We start from the raw sequence: 13,856 nt of genomic DNA on the forward strand, positions 1-13,856 counted from the left end.
GAAAAGATTTGGCAATTGTCAATGCTGTAAAATTACCCGCATGTAACTTGTAATTAATATATATATATATATATATATATATATATATATATATTAATTACAATTTTTATGTTATTTATGCTATATATATATATATATATATATATATATATATATATATATATATTAGCATGGACTCAAGTTGAACCAAGTCCTCACATATTCTTTCAAAAGGAAAAGGTTGGAATCTAATCTGTTCTGTCTCCATCTGTTGTAATTGTTGTTTGCCCCTCACTCTCCAAAAGGACCATGACATCAGGGAGGTGATGCTATGACATGCAAATGAATTGAATTTAAGTGAGGGAGGACTAGTTAAGCTAACTTGCCTCACTTTCCCCTCCAGAGCCATCTAGATCAGTGTCCAGATATAGATCAACAAGACTGGAGATGGTCCTGGATATAATGGGAAATCTTGGCCTTTTTAAGTCAACGGCTTTGACAGGTCTCAGTTTGACTAAGGCCATACTCATTCAGTGATTAAGACTAGATTGAGTCAAATTGAGATAATTGAGGCAAAGAATCTTTTCTTTCATCTAGACAAAAAAAAATCTGAATAAATAAATAAATCTGGGAGGGGAAGACCCTTTGGCCAAAGTAGAAATGATTGCTATTCACATTCAATCTGAGTCAATCAGGACCCAAATTATGACCAAATGGGGCTTGGACTGGGACTTATTGGTGGCCAGTCAGTGAGAATCAGAGTGGCAGTTTCCTTCCTTCCCTCCTTCAATCCTTCTTTCCTGTAGTCTTCCCTCCCTCTCTTCCTTCTTCCCCCTCTCCTCCCTTTCTCCCTTTCTCCTTTCCTCCCTCCCTTTCTTCTTTCCTTTCTTTCTTCCCTCCCATCCTTCTTCCTTCCTTCTCTTCCTCTTTCCTTCCATTTCTTCTTCTGACCTTCCTCTTTCTCTCTCTATTTTGTCCTTATCAACATTTTTTTTTTCTTTTTGGATCTCTGAACCTTCCCAAGATATCTCAGGGTTTGCTGGCTAAATTTCTTTCTTAAGGACAAGGACTTACACCAAAATCACTGTGATTCTCATTCATTGGCCCCTACAAAGGTTACAGACCAAGTCCCATTTGCTTGTTGTTTGGGTTCTGATTGACTCAGATTGAATGTATTTCCAATATTCCTAAATCTAAAGCAGGAGAAAATAACACAACAGAAACAAATGTTTTGTTGAATAGCAATAATAGTTGAATGTTTTGTTGTTGAATAATAGAAAATTTTGTGCTCTTGGTTTCATGTTAACTCAGGTCTAGAGAAGGATGCTGGCACTTTCACCATCTAGAAGCTTGTAGAAATTATTGTCTACTTGCTCAACTTCAGTCCCTGTGAGGAAAGAAACTGAGTTGTTCCCTTGGGTGTTTTTTGTATGCACAGGCAACTCTAGCTCAGTAGCAAATAAAAAAAGGCATGTACAAAATAGACTGAAAACAATTGTAGAATAATTTCATGTATTCTGAAGTACATATGGGGAAATTGCATCAGTTTGAACACTCTGGGCCTCTAAGGACTGGCTTTCATCAGCCACCTCCTCCATTACAAGGCAAAATCTTTGATTTAGCATGGTTTCCAATTATACTGACAAATTCAGACAAATCCAGAAGTAGTTTCCCTACATTTTTTAATATCAGAATTATTCTGAAAATACATTATGCTCAAAACATGAATCTCAGAAGAGTTTTGTTGTTCAATCGTTTTTGCCATATCCAATTCTTCATGACCCCATTTGGGATTTTCTAGGTAAAAATACTGGGGTGATTTTCCATTTCCTTCCCCAGCTTCTTTTACAGATGCAGAATCTGAGGCAAAAAAGGCTAAATTACTAATGTAGGGTGACACAGCTACTGAGGGTTTGAGGACAAATTTTAATTCTTGTAATTGAAATTGAGTATTTCTGACTCCTGTCCTATCGCTCTATCCACAAAAAACTTAAAACATACATACACACATGTGTGCGTGTGTGTATATGTGAGAGAGAGAAAAAGAGAGAGAAGTGGGGGATACCTTTTAGGCCATCCAGTCTAAGTCTCTCACTTAATAGATGAGGAAACTAAGTTTCTTGCCCATTTTCAGAGCCAACATTTAGTTGCAAGTCCCCTGATTATCTGACTCCTCTTCATTCTCCCTACCATATCATCCATAAATGTGACTATTTCTTCCTGTATATCATCTCTTAAATTTTTTGTGCTCTTTGCTATACCTTTTGCCATGGCTTTTTACAAGTTTTCATCATCTCAACCTGGATTACTATATTGCAGACTAAATGGTTTTGATGCCTCTACTTACTCACTACTCCTCAAACTGAAATAATAGTACATTGTTGTCAGAATAATTTTGTTCCATTTCTTGTTTTGTTTTGTCTTTTATTGCATCTCTTCCCTCCTCAAGCATCTCTTATGGTTCCCTACTCCTATGAGACAAACTTCAAATGATGATCTCCTGGAAACTGAGATGGCAGAGTAAAAGCAGGAACTTGCCCAACCTCTCCCCACAAATTCTCCAAATTCCTTTAAATAATGACTCTAAACAAATTTTAGAGCATCAGATTACCCAAAGTACAGGGAGTACTAAAGAAGTGTATTTCAGGCCTGAAGTATTCTAGGATCAAGGGGCACCTGAGGGAATGACATAGTTCAAAATAGTATAGCTAGATGGATGACCTGGGTATCTTTTTTAACAGTTGAAGTCAACTTAGAAATTCTGTGACATCAGGGTGAAAGTCCAGTGTACAGTCCCAGTATAGGACCCACCAGGGCAGCCACAGACCTGCCCTGAACATAGATCTGGCCTCAGCCAGACCTCTGAATCAGCTGAAGTACCAGTGGTCTCCAGACTTCTCACCTTAGAGACACCAAAAAATCTTGGAAGTTCAGCAGACAAGGTCTGTGGAACCAGGGTAGGAGTCTAGCATGCAATCCCCAGGGTAGGCTGCACCAGTGCATCCCCAGTTCCAGCTCAGGTTGAGCCCCAGCTTCATCGAGGCAGGACTTCTGAATCAGTAGTGCTAGAGGTTTCTAGACTCTCCACCTGGGAACCCCAAAAAGGACTTGGAAGGTCAGTGGAGAGGATCTATAGCACCAGGATGGAAGCGCATCATGCAATCTCAGCTCAGACCACTTCAGTGCAGCCCCAGTCAGCAGCCCCAGCCCTGACCAGCATACTAGATCTTGCAGCTACAGTGGGGCAGGGATACACTCACAGCTCCAGAGCCTGTGGTCAGGAGAATAATCTCTGAAACCAGATGCACAAATCCACTGAAGCTTGGGTCAGTGAACCTCTACTTTGGAAACAGAGCCCTACTTTTAAAAAAAGTGATTAAAAGTCTAGTAATAGACTAGGAAAATGAACAGACAACAAAAAATAGTTTCTGATCATTGAAAGTTAATATGGTGACAAGGAAGATCAAAACACACACTCCGACGATAATAACAAAGTGAAAGCTCCTACAGCCAAAGCCTCCAAGAAAAAAAAAATTGGTCCCAGGCCATGGAAGAGCTCAAAAGAGATTTTGATATGTAATAAGAGAGATAGAGGAAAAATTAGGAAAAGAATTAAGTGTTATAAAAGGAAACGCTCATCTACAATTTGGATCAATATTATCTCTAATTGTTGCCTCTGTTCTTTCCAGTCCCTGTTACACCATTCCAATCAGATATCCTCCACTCATTAGTTCCATTTTTCCCCCTTATTCCTCATTTTACTCTTATCTCCTAAAATAACCTATCACTTACTCTACACCAATAGAAATTCTTCATATGAGAAAATAATTTTATATCTTTGCTTTCAAATACTGTTCTGCTTTGATGTACTTTTTGAAGTAAGTTCAGAAGGGAAAAGGGAAAGACACAGTCCTTTTAAAAGTTGGTTTTATCAGAGGTCTGTGTCAGAAGCAAGACAAATTTTCTAGAAGACTTAAGATGTTATTAAAAAACTAATTATATTTTCATTTCAAGGTGGTTGTTAGGAAAGTTATTTAGAGCAAGCAAAGAGTTAAATTGCTTGCCAGAAAACTCCATAGTTTACATACCCACACATACATACAGTATAAATATATAGTTATGTGTATAGATGCATATATACATATATATATATATATATATATATATATATATACAAATTAATTATACACACACACACACACACACACACACACACACACACACACTGATGGACACACAGTATAACCCTTTCCCTGTCCTCTTTTCTTCCTCCCTATTTAGCAGTAGTGGAGTTAGATGTTAGGATAGAGATTGTAGAACATGGAAGGGGAAATGCTTTTTCTTTGGAGCAATTGAAAGGAGGGTTAACAGTCTAATTTTATAGTCTCAAAACTTTAATGTCACTGACCTGGAAAAACTTTGAATACCAAGTTGTTCTGCAAACTGAAGTGTAAAAATTACATACTTTTTTCAGACCCACAGAACTTTTGATAGTCAACAAATGTCCAAGCTAAGTTGAAAGTTATTTTGTACTTAGATCTTGCACATAAAAACAGAAGCAAATTAATTTAATGATGCTAATGGTTAATAATAATGATTCATCCATTTACCAAGATAGGATAATCAAGGTTTCATTTTGCTTATTATTGGTCTTTATGAGCATGAAATACACTTTTTTTCCAAGGGTATCTGATGAAAGTATGTGAAGGAAATAGGCAGATCTTTGAAAAGAATGTTCTATGGCATATTAGATTAGACATGAAAGTAAAGAACAGTCCAAAGAATATATAATTCTCCTGTATTCACAACTCAGCTCATATGTTACCTTCTATATGGAATCTTTCTTGTCCCAACTGTTAGTATTTTCCCACACAAAAAAACAAGATCATTTTATTTTGTGTGTGCATAGTGTCAGTCAAGAAAGATATATTAAGCACTATATATCAGGCACTATACTAGACATTGGGAGTACAAAAAAAGACAAAATTTGTCCTTGTTCTCAGGGAAGTTACGAAGTAATGGCGGAGGGGGGGTGGAAGGTGGGAATGAAGGAAAAAATTAGTTGAAAAACAAGACAACAAGGACCTATCAAGGTATTAGATAGCTATTGTTGGAGAAAGGGAAGAAGAGGGACCTGTTATGAAGTCAAGAGGAATATAGCAAGCAGGAAATTAATAGATGAATAATCTTCTAGACAAGCTTTCTATATTCTCTGATTGGAGAGCAGAATGAACCCCAAGGATAGGGAGTACTAAAGAAGTGTGTTTCAGGACTGAAGTAATCTAGGATCAAGGGGCACCTGAGGGAATGGTAAAGTTCAAAATAGTATAGCTAGATGGATGACCTGAGTACCTTTTTAAAATAGAGATTCTGAGAAGAATTCCATTCCAGGGTGACATAAACTAAAAGATAATCTCTCGTATATATTGGCTTTCTGATTATGAGGAAGGCATCTAACCTCTCCATTTTCCGGGCAATTTTCTTAGATTATAAATTGCAAAGAAAATGTTGACCTCAATTGATAGAGAGCATTTCCTCCCAAAGTTTTCTATATTCTAATGAAATAATACATTCATTCTTTATTTCTATGCAATTGAGTTAGTCTGCTAGCACATATATCTTGGTCCATCATTCAATATGGACTATAAACTTGGCTTAGAATTAGCTTAGACTATGTAGAGGAATTAAACAGATTGAATTGCATTTCATAAACTTTAGAGTATTTTCAATATTCCTAAACTTCTACCTGGCAAAAATCCCCTAAATTTAACATAAATCTGAAGTAGCTAATTGGAGCAGTGCAAAGAGCATTGGACCTTTAGTCAGGATTATAAAAGAAATCAATTATATTGAAAAACAATTCTATGTATGCATGTATGTATGTACATTAAGTTCATAGGCTCCAGCTTATAGAGATCTCTAACAAGAGAGGTGAATCTTCTGTTCAGCAGTTTTTTTTCATAGTCCTATTTTTTTTGTGGATGTAGGGAACTTTAAAGCAGATCTTCATTTAACAATTATGGTCATAGGAAATATACCAAGAAATGCCCAACCCAGGATGATTGCAGATGCATGTGATAAGAAGTAGATTTAAACCTAGTGTTTCTGTTGAGTCTGAGGGCAGCTCTCTACTTAGAAAGTTGTATTGTCCCCTCTGTAGAGGGTTAATAGAAGAAAATGGACATAAATTAGATAGCATAAGGAAGCATGAAAGGTTGTGATATTCACTGATGGAGTGAGCCCTCACAACAATTAAATTGCAGATTTGCCAACATATGGAAAAAAGGAATATTAATATAGAAATAAAGATTGATGAAAGGGATACCCATTTTATCTGGCATTTAATTATAAAGATGTTTTTATGTTGCCTTCCCACATGAAAACAGTGTAAGGTTTTTTTGTTTGTTTGTTTGTTTTGTTTTGTTTTTTTTCCAGACAATGATTACATCAGTTCTACTACTCCTTTTCTGTTCATAGTACCTAACAGTGCTGGACATATGATTTGCTTCATAAATATTTGTCAATTGATTGATTTGAAGAGATATTTTTAATATGCTATCCTAAGCTGCTGAAGCATGTGACAAAGATCATAAAATTGAACTATAGCACAAGTCATAAGGGACTTAGGTGTCTGTATCACAGAAAAGTAATGCTCAGAACATATCCCCAAACCTTTCATGGTTAGTCAGCTTTTCCACACGGTATTTACTTTACGGTCAGTGAATGTTAGTGAAGTAGTTAGAGATTTTCTTTGCTTTTAAACTGAGATATGCTGACTATTTTCTTTTAAAAGAGACCACATCCCATTGGGGCATTAGCTAAGGCTATTCCAGGACCAAAAGGCAATATACAAACTGCTTTCCATATCCTCCTTAATTAATTTGTCATTGACATCAAAGAACTCAAGAGTGCTGACCCCACCCAGATCCAGATATGTTTGACAGGCTTCTGGTAAATATCTTTCTTTTTTTCATCTATTGCAGATAAAACAGCTCTGTACAATTTACAATTATGAAAATAAAGAGTTGGTTAATTTTTTTTTAAATATATATTGCCAATGTCCTAAATTTGTTGCAACCAGAGTCGGTTTATAAAATTTTAGGAAGATATGGACTAATTGAAAAACAGTTTCTAGTGTTCTTTGCATTGGTTCATTGAAAGTAAAAAAGTATTCTATAATCTAGTGGATTTGTTCATTCTAAATTCATCCTTTTGAGGCTTCCATATTTGGTCAAGCATTCTAAATATTGTCCATTTTGGGCATTGGTCAATGGCATGCTGGTAAATATCTAACAACTAGCTCTGGGTGGGTGAATAAAAATATATGTGCAATATACTTTTAAGTTTCAATTGAATTATTAACATTTTCTCCATGACTTTCTTAGTCTAAGCAATCAACAAAACAATAAATCAAACCCTGATCTGTAGCATTTGCCAACTGAACATTTAAATGTTGACACTGAAAATTTAACAACTGGCTCATGAGAATGAGTTAGAATTGGTTTTACAACTGCCTTGTATGATCAGATTATATCTGGCTTTACTATATCCTTGGTATTGACCAATAATGCCTTCAAAGAGTTCAAAAGATCATAGTAACTTTTATACCCCTCTTTTCTTTAATGTATGAATGTAATTTCCTTCATGAATAAAGGGTTTTTCTAATGATTATATTTCAATGGTTTCAGAAATCTGGAATAAATAGGAATTCATTAAAGCCTTTCTTATAATGACCTAGAAGGCCCTGATCTGTGAGACTCTTTTAACTAATATGTATCATCACTTTCTTTACAATTTATAACGATAAAGAGTTATGTGGAACACTAAGAGGTCAAATAAGTTGCCTAGGGGCCCACAGTCATTGGTAGTATTTGAATTGTGGCCTTTCTGGTTCCAGGCAAGCTAGTAATACATTTAAACACATTGCCTCTCTTTTAATAGACTCCTTGAAATTGTACATGAAATCTTTTTTCTCAGAATATAGCTGTTTTTGTTCAAATACAAACATAGTCTAGGTTACATCAAAATCATATCCTTCTGTGAATCTTACCATAATCACAAAACAAGAGTAATCAAGTGTGTTGGCCACTTTTTCCCATCCAAAAGATGGTCTTATATGGTTGTTGATAATCTCTCTCTCTCTCTCTCTCTCTCTCTCTCTCTCTCTCTCTATATATATATATATATATATATACACATTTATACATCCATCCCCCTCTCTCTCTCTCTTTATATATATATATATATATATATATATATATATATATGTATATATACACATACATACATCTCTCACTCTAGCTACATATATATATACACATTTATATACCCATCCCCCTCTCTCTATATACATCCATCCCTATATACATACATACATACATACACACACACACACACACACACACATATATGTATATATATGAAGAGAGAGAGAGGAATGGATGTATATATGGTTTAGTCCTTAAAACCAAAATAATACTTTGCTTTTAGTGTAAAGTTTTTAGCTAGTTAATTGTACATCTTAAGAAAAAAAAATATACACTTTCCGATTAACTGAGACAGATTCTGATTACCGGTCTTTGAGGAAATAGACTGCTTTAGAAAATTATTTGGCTCTCTCTACTATTGTACCTGTCACACACTTTTAATTAAAAATGTATTGATGCATGACTAAATTGCACTCAGTGAAAAACAGACCCATTTTAGTTCAATTGCCATAATGTACACATAGTACAATGAAGTAAGCCCATAGAATTATAATATGAAGACAGCCTAGACATAGTGATACCCTCACAAATCAGTCTCACAGCAGATGTATATGCTGCAGAGCCAAACATCACAAATCAGTGTGGACTCAATCAACACAAATGAATTTACTAATCTAGTCTAAATACCTGTAATGAAGCCATTTCACTAATCTATGGCAAATTAAATATGTGGGGAAATGAATGCAGAATAATGATTAACATTTTTCCTTTTTTTTTTTTTTCCAGTAGAATACAGCATTATAAGGCTACTACACTAAGACTATCTACACAGTCCTGTGGCTGAAACACATTTGCATATTTCAACAAATGTAGGAATGTTGTTATATTTTTTATTAACTAAGAAATGAAATGCAAATTATTCCTTTCATTTAATGATATTGAATAGGAATTTAAGAAAACTCACAGTTTAGCAAAGTTGCCAAATAAATCCCACCCAATCCCCCCAAAAATAGTTACAAAAAAAGGGAAATCAAAAAATTCGGAGCTAAAATAGGCCTTCAACTGTGTAGTCATAATTTCCCATTTTACAGAGGAGGAAAGTATAGTCTTAAAAAGAACTTGAATACTTTGCCCCAAAACACACACAAGACAGTATGTCCAACAAGATTAGACTATGGGTTAAGTAAAGTCTAAGTAACTATATCTTATAGTATATCACATTGGCATGTTTTATTACTTCTTTTAGGAATCCCCAAGTTATGAAAGTCTTCAATAGATCTTAAATATATAGGTCTGGTTCATAAAAACCTAAATTAAGTTAAAGTGATTTCAAAGTAGTGGTTATCACTTTCTCAAAGCAGTCCAAAAAAGAAAATTCTACAATTTTTCTTGATAATAAAGTAATAGCATATGTTGTTGATATCGTCAGGCACTTGGGAGGGATCATGTTAAATGTTCCACTTGTGTCAAAGTGGGTACTTTACCTTTTCTAATTGATGTTAAATTACTTTTATAAAATATATGTCCATTCTTTCAGTTATTGGTAACAGCCAAAAAACAAGAAGGCAAACACAAAATAATTACTTCTATATTTTATAATAATCCCATTACCATTTAAGATTTTCAATATGAACCCTAGGAATCATAAAAAACATATAGTGCTTAAAGGTACAAATATTTAAGTTGGATTGATGAATCTATACCATCTAGGATGTGTCTTCAGATTTTTTTGTTTTCAGGCCAGAAAATTTGTATTAAAATAATTTTTAATGAAGGAGAAACACAGCTATTATTAAATGATATATGTGGACTTATGTTTTAATCTATTATGTTACTCAAAGAAAATCGTTACTCTGAGAAATATAAGGATCTGAGAGGTCATCAAAAAGTGGGTATGTTAAAGGACAGATCAATTCTCTGAAAACCCCCTCAGCTGTGGATTATAGCATCTGAAGGAGTTGCAGGTCAGCCTTTGCTGACAACACAGGTATTGCGGACTGGGAATGAAATAAATTGGAGGCAGAGGGAAGAGGAGAGAGGTCAGAGAATAGCAACTGCCTCTCAGTCTCCTTGTATCATCCTCTCACACAAGGAGATCCATTCTGGGTTGGATCACCAGCAGCCACTGTTAGGTGGCTCCCTTGTATTCCAACATGGGTGAAATTGGCAAACCTGAATTTCCAATATGATTTGGTAATGAAAGGTTCAGTTCCAGTTTGATTAGGAAGTTGAGCTAGGTAAGAAGGACTCACTGAGAGCCCAAGAGAATAACAAAAAGCTTCTGTTCTGAAAACAAATTTCAGAACATAACTTAAAATTCATTATAGATTCATCATAATCATAAAGTAAGATTACAGACCAGCCTGGGGGATAAATTCACTAATTATTTACTGATCTTCATGCTTGGATAGAGCTCTCTGCCCCCACCTTCTGACTCTTCTAGGTTTGCAGTGACTAGCTGTAGAAGCCTATACCATCACCCCTATATGGATAATATGCTTAGTCATCCCAGGATAATAGAAGCTTTGATAAATTGTTTCTTTCCCTATCATATGGAAAGATATATTGGTTAGTTTTGCTGAACTGCTCTTGTCTCTCTGTTTTATTCTTTGATAGAAGGAATGTCTTACTGCATAGGGGATAGAGAGGAATATATTAGGTAGTAAAAGGAATATGAAAACAAAAAAAAAATCAACAAAACTTTAAAATATATAGATACTTTATCTATAGGTACTCATAGCTTTGTTTGTTTTTAATAAGACTACCCACAAAAGTACCATTTTTGTGAATGTTACTGTCAACCCATAGGAAGGTTAAGAAAGGGCTTTCTACCAGTGAGAAAAGTCTATCTTCTTAAGTAATAAAAATAAATTTAATGAAGTCCATGTTATTTTTAGCTAACCCTTAGTATTTATCCCCTACTCTTCATTTAGGAAATATATGATTATTTCACTTTCATAAACATGACAAGGACAAATAACTTTCCCTACTCCATTTCTTTTCCTGCCTCTCCCTCTTAATATTCTCTGAAACCTCATCATGAGGTTCAGAGGAGGTCAACCCAAAGGCCAATAGAAAAATCTCATTCTGCTCATCATCCACTGTATAGCCAAGGGAGTAGTCTGGGGATTACCAAGATCTATGGAAGATTTTTTTTTTTGGTCAAATATATACATGTCTGGTGCAAGAATAAATAAAGGTTTAATGAGTGAGGAAGGTCAAAGACAAAGAGTTAATCTTATTTAGATATGTAATTCTCTCATTCTCAGGCCACCTACTACTTGATGGGCAAGTATGTTATATTTCTACACATCCCCCAGAGTATTACTATTTAAGGTGGTTAAGTAATGTTTAGTTTTTGCTTCTTGCTCAGTGCTCCAGTGATTGTGATCTCTCAATATCTAGGGTCCAAACATCCATTTCTAGTTAATCACTTGGATTAGCTTTTACAAAGGAATATTTATCTCAAATGTGTAATAAGAACCAACATACAAACAATGCTACCTATAGCTACTTGGTCTTTGGATGGATAAATTAGGTTTACAGCTTAACTGATTTATATAGTACTGTCCCACTAAGTTTCAATTCCAGAGTTCTCCTGGGCTAATGTCTTGACACCCTAGCATCTCAGGGCTTTCCCACTAAACTGGCAGTGACATCTCCACTTGGAATTCTGACTCTAAGATCTCTTAACAGCTTGTGGGGCTGGGACAGTACCCTCTTTATTTAGAACTAAAAGGAAAAACTGAAACAAATAAGTCCATTTCTTGGTGCTACAGGGCTAAAGATGAAGTTGATCCTTCCTCCTACTTAGCTAAATGGTACTTCTGTGGGTGAAAAAGACTTTTCATGCCTGAACAATTCCAGAAAGAGAGAGAATAACTGGGATTCCAAAAAGCAGGTTTAAGGGATAATCCTTTGTAGCTAGGGGCTGGTGATATAAGACTACCTCCATCTAAACAGTAAGGATGTACAAAACATCTTTCTTCTAAAAGCAAATGGTAGTGTCCCTCAGATGAGTACCTCAATCTACACATCAAAACCCCATTACAGATGTAGCAGAAGGCCTGGAGCAGCTTTCCTTCTGATTTTGGGACTAATAATGTCTTTCTTTCACTATATATGAAAAATAGAGGGGAAAAAAGACCCTTTTGAGAAGATCACTGAAACTAACTTGAAGATCACAACAAACTTTATGAGGAATATTTACAAAGACATCGTGTCTTTTGGAAAGGTTGTGAAAGGTACTTATATGGGGAATTTTAGATTTTTAAATGAACTGTTTAATCTTGGTGGAGGGAGGGAAAACATTCAATTACCATAATTTTTAAAGAGAACTTTTACTGAAATAAAACAATCATCACAATGTTGAGGACAAAAAAAGATTTCAACCAGCAAATACTTTGTTTTCTTGGTGAGAACAAAGATATGGAAACCAAGAAAAACAACCATGAAGAATTATTTACAAAATAAGTCAAATTAGAGGATGAAGGAAGTTTGCAAATACTATCTATCACCTTTTCCTCCTCAAAAAAAGGAAAAATCAGTGAAGGAAAAAAAATAATGATGTAGATTTTAAAACTAAACTTTAAATATCATCTAGCCCAAAGATTTTTAAGTGTGTGTGTGTGTGTGTGTGTGTGTATGTCACTGGTCCCTTGGTAGTCTAGACCCTTTTTCAGAATGTTTTTAAATGCATAAAATAAAATGCCTAAGTAAAAAGGAAACCAATTAATATTAGAATAGTTATCAAAAAATTCAAAAATGCATAAGTTCCTAGTTTAAAATTTAATCTCATTCCTTCTTTTTATAGATGAGAACTGAGAATCAAGAGTTGAAATATTTCTTCTCACATCAATCACAGTTAGAGGAAAAATCAGAATTAAAATTTAGGTCCATTGACTCCAAAGGAAATATTCTATCTATTCTATTGCTTTTAGAAAACTTACTCTGATGCTCAACTAAGACAGCTTATGCCAAGAACACAGAGGATGAAACTGGAGGGAGAAGAACAGACAGAAACAGAATGAAAGAAATTTGCCAGCATTACTCTAACAATTTATTCTCATCATCCCTGTCAGTAGAATCTCCTCATTTGGACTATAACAACTCAGTTACTGGCACTTAAGAAGATGAAGTTGGGAAGAGTGACTGGACCCTTAGGGAAAGCATGATAGTTGTCTTCAAGTATTTGAAGGGCTGTCATGTGGAAGAGAGATTAAATTTGTTCTGCTTGGCCCCAGAGGGCAGAACTTGGAACAATGGGTGGAAATTGCAGTAAGGCAGATTTAGGCTATTTGCAAGGGGAGTAAAAAAAAAAGAAAAAGAAAGAAAAAGAAAAGAAAAAGAAAGGAAAAACTGTCCAGGAATTAGAGCTATGCAAAAGTGGAATGGGCTGCCTCAGGATGTAGTAAGTTCACCCTCATTAGAGGACTTCAAGAAAAGGCTAAACGATCATTATTCTGGGCATATTGTATACTATAAAGGATTTTTATTCAGGGAAAGGTTGAATTAGATGGCTCATAAGGTCCCTTTTAGCTCCGTGATTCTGTGATTTTCTGTGAAATCTTTGAAAGAATTATGGCAAAAATCATTCTCTATTTCCACTCTGAAGAGGAAAGGAATTTCAATCAAAGGGAGAGTTTCTCATTTCTTCTCTGTTGTTCACAG

Source organism: Sarcophilus harrisii, chromosome 3 (assembly GCF_902635505.1).
Source record: "Sarcophilus harrisii chromosome 3, mSarHar1.11, whole genome shotgun sequence".
Lineage (NCBI taxonomy): Eukaryota > Metazoa > Chordata > Mammalia > Dasyuromorphia > Dasyuridae > Sarcophilus > Sarcophilus harrisii.